The sequence below is a fragment of the Notamacropus eugenii genome, chromosome 2 (assembly GCF_028372415.1).
Source record: "Notamacropus eugenii isolate mMacEug1 chromosome 2, mMacEug1.pri_v2, whole genome shotgun sequence".
Lineage (NCBI taxonomy): Eukaryota > Metazoa > Chordata > Mammalia > Diprotodontia > Macropodidae > Notamacropus > Notamacropus eugenii.
The window spans coordinates 238,677,110-238,681,538 of NC_092873.1; the positions used below are offsets into that span (position 1 = coordinate 238,677,110).

General features: G+C 38.6%; 1 pseudogene; it reads right to left on the bottom strand.

The window, feature by feature from the left end:
* Nucleotides 1-986: 986 nt before the first annotated feature.
* LOC140523847 (large ribosomal subunit protein uL2-like) lies at nt 987-3,124 on the bottom strand (annotated as a pseudogene).
* Between the last annotated feature and the right edge of the window lie 1,305 nt (nt 3,125-4,429).

The following is a 4,429-nucleotide window of genomic DNA, read 5'->3' on the forward strand; positions in this document are numbered from 1 at the left end:
CTAATGTAAATGTTCTAAAGAGTTCTATCCTGGGCCCTCTTTTCTAACCTATATTTTCTAACTATTTCACTTGGTGATCTCATCAATTCCCATGAATTCAATTATCATCTCTATGAGGATAATCTTCCAATATGCTTATTCAACCCTAACCTCTCTGCTGACCTCCAGTCTCACATTTTGAGCTGGATATTCCATAAACATCTTAAGGGTAAAAGTATAAAAACTGAACTTATTGTCTTTCCCCTCAAACCTCCTACTCTTCCTAACTTATTACTATCAAGGATATCATCATCCATCCTCCCAGTAAACCAGACTGGAAACCTAGGTGTCATTATGAATGCTTCTCTCTCTCTCACTCCCATATTTCCCCAATTGATGACAAAAATCTTATTTTTTCTACCTTTGTAACATCTCTTATATGTGCCCTCTTTTCTCCTCTGATACTAGCCACCTTGGTGCAGGGTCTTATCACCTCCCATCTATATTATTGCCATAGTATTGTGATTGGCCTGTCTGTCACAAGTCTCTCATCTGAGAGAAGTCCTCTACTTGAATGTCAAGGTCATTTTCCCAAAGTATAGGTCTCACCATATCACCACTCCCCACCCCCACTTCAGTGCCTCCTTTTCACCTTAGAAACAAATATGAAATTCTCTATTTGATATCCAAAGACCTTCAAAACATGTCTCCCCTATCTTTCCACTGTTATTACACCTTACCCCACCCCCAACATACACTGAGATCCAGTAACACTGGCCTCCTTTGATGTTGCTTAAATGATGCACTCCATCCCCCTTCTCCAATCATTCTCGCTGACTGTTCCCTATAACTGGGATATCCTCCCTCTTTATCTCTATCTTTTACCTTCCCTAAGCCTTAGCTAAAATCTCATCAGCTATAGGAAACCTCTTCCAATTCTTCTTAATTTTAGTGTCTTCCTTACTTTGATAACCTTTAATTTATCTTATTTATGGCTTGTACATATTTGTTTGCATGTTTTCTCCTCCACAAGACTAAGATTCTTTTGAGCAGGGACATTATCTTTTGCCTTTCTTTATATCCCCAGTACTTAGAACAGTTCCTGGCACATAGCAGGCATTTACAATGCTCATTGACTTATTGACTTTGTAGTCACGTACAAATGTCTGTTGTGATCCAGTTAGTTTGATTGGTTTGGTTTACTTTTTTTTTTTTTTACAATTTCCAAAATAATTTTTATTGTCAGGATCCTGTACTTTAGTTCTCCTTCTGTACACTCTTTGTACCCCAGAGTTGACCAGTATGCTGGGCAGTGATGAGACTGACCTTTCTTCTTTGTGGGGCATCTCTTTGAATGGTGGACGGTTTTCCAATACGCTGGTGATTATCTCCTCCAAAGGGATGTTCCACAGGATTCGTGATCACACTCCAGACATGAGGCCAGCAGTTTCTCTTGGCCTCATATTTGTGTTAGGCATAGATTGCCTCAAGGATGGGTTTATCATTACAACCTCCTCCAGGAACAACACCAGCCATGGCTCTGTTTGCAGAGGAGATCACTTCCTTAGAGCTCAAAGGTAGCTTCACCCATGTTTTCTTGGTTTCTGGATTATGGGAAATCACTCTGGCATAGTTTCCAGACACACAGGTAAGCTTACCCTGGTCCCCAGGCTTTTCTTCAAGATATCACACTATGTCCCTTCAAGTAAAGTCCCAACTGGGAAGAGATTGCTAATGTGGAGCTGAACTTTCTTACCACAGTACACAAAGTGGATGATATGGATGCCTTCATCAGCAATGAACACCTCTGTCCTCTTTTTAAATCAGTAAGGATCCCAGAAAGCTATTTTTGTAAGAGGAGCCCCTTGACCTGGATCAGGGATTACATGCTTTCTGTTACCCTTAATGTACTCATGGTCTTGGCAAAGTCAACAGCCTAGAGCCTGGTGGCCCCTTTCCTGTGCTTCACATGAACTCAGAAGACAGAACCTTTCCTCTGACCATAGATGACTTGACCCATCTTTTGTGGTCTGTCTTTGGACTTGCTAGAAAGAGAAATTTTGTTTACTTCTTGATCATTACTTGTCAACATAGTTGACTCAGATGAATGAGAATCTATTCCAAAATCACAAATAACAAATTTGGTGTCCAAGGTAGACCATTTGAGGGGGTAGAGAGTTGGTAGTTATGGACAGTCAGGCCAAGACACCACAAAGACACTGCTTAGAGACCTCTTCTGAGGTAAAGGAGCAGAATAGACCAGTCACAGAGGAATGTGTCTTGAGTGTGACCATCTCAGCATGGAAGAGAAGCTTACCATCTGGTAGCTTTCTCTTCCTATTTAAATAATTATTCTTGCTAACTAGGTCTCTAGCTAAGTTTTTTTTTCTCTCTATACTACAGAAGGAGCACAAATATGGTCAGTGCTCTCTAAATTCCAGTGCCCTGGGGCAAAGCACCAGCTGTCCTGCCCTAGTTATGGCTCTGATCCACAAGAACAAAGATGGTTGAATAAGTTTTTCCAGGCATGGATGTTCTTTCAGCTAATACATGGAGATTTGAATTTCATTACTCTATGTGTATAAGGTAAATCAATAATTTTTTCATGCCATTTTGGTGAATATGAAATTGTTTCTAAGTGAATATTGGCTTTTGGTGTTAATGTATAATAAAGAGTATCTCCCTAAATACCTAATTTACTATATTACAAGGAAGAGATTGAGATGCTAGGGTAAATTTCTGTCTGTGAAAGTCTTATTATCCACAATTTATTGTCAATAACATCAGCAATCACACCATAGGGGAAAGGATAAAATGAGCAGGTAAAATATAGGGTCTTTTTCCTTTCTTTTTCTTTTTGCAAGATGTGACTTTCAATTTGAAACATGAAAGTAGACCTAGTTAATATAGATACCTGGGAACTCCAACTCTCCAACAATGATGTAAAAAGAACACCAAAATGAATAATAACAAAAAAGAGATAAACTTCAATAAGCTACCTATTCCAGTCCAGAACTGTACAAAAATATAGTCAAAAATCATGAATCATGGAAGAAGAGTCCTATCAGAAAAGCCAACATTAAAGCTGGTAAAGTGATTAGAAACCCTTGATAGTTTCTTAGCCTGGGAAGCCCCTTAAAGTAAAGAGAACACCCAGCACCATGATAGGAAAAAGACCCAAGGTTACAAAAGAGATAGCACTCCAACCATGGAAGTCCCAAGGTTAAACAAAAAAGCACTCAGCACACTAACTGGGAAAGTGCAATTAGAGGATTGAAGACCACCTAGACCCCTGTCAGGGAAAACTCCAAAAAGTATGAAAACCCTAACCAAGGAAGCCCAGTAGAGTAGAGACTACCCATTCTCCTGATCAAGGAAGCCCCAGGGCAAAACAGAACACTTCCCAGGCCCTTGATTTAAGGAAAGCTCAAGGAGGAAAGAACACTCAGTGCCCTTGCCCAACCATAGAAGGATACTTAAACCTACCAGAGATCAGAGTACAGGCAAAACAAGGGAAGTAAAAACTAGAAGGAACCAAGGAAAATGAGGTTAGGACCAGACAGAACATATTTACTGCATCCAAAAGTTTGTGAGAGGATAGAGCCTGGTTCTAGCATTAAGTAACAATTCAAGAAGTAAGATTGGAAAAAATAAGAAAACACAAGAAAATGCCAAAGATAAAGAAATATTATGAAGCTGGACACTCAAGACAAACCAAAATGCAATCTCCATGCAAAGCCTCAAAAAAAAAATACCCCAACAGATTTTTCTCAAGTGCTATTGAAATTGCTGGAAGAGATGAAGGAAAGGCTTTTTTTATGATCATATAAATTAAATGAAAGCGCTAAAGGCCAGTCAACTAGTCCAAGAACTAAATCTTTCTATTGTCCTTCCCTCACCTGTTTTTGCATGGTCCTCAGGTTGTGAAGGGTATCCCTTGCTCTACAGGAACAAATCAGAAGGATAATAAAAAGGTACATAATAAAGGAAGTACAAAGTAAAAGATGATAAAGAAGGTCCAAAATCCTATGTAATATTTGAAAATTAGAATGGACCAGAAAGAGATCAGTGACTCCATGAGACAAGATATATGACAATAAGATACAAAATGTCAGAAAATATGTTATCTCCTACCAAAAATAACTAACCTGGAAAAAAGTAAAAGAAATGTAACCTAAGAATTATCAGAAAATATGAATAAAAAAGACCAGAGCTAAGCTCCAGGTGTCAAAGTTGAAATAGAATCTGCCAATCACCTCCTAAAAGAAACCCCAAAATAAAAACTCCAAGGAATGTCATAGTCAAAATCTATAGCTCCCAGGTTAAAGGAAAAAATACTAAAAGAAGCCAGAAAGAAAACTTTCAAGTACCAAGAAGCCAAAGTTGAGATTGCAAAGAACCTAGCAGCTATCACTTTAAAGAAAAGGAGAACTTGGAATACAATATTACA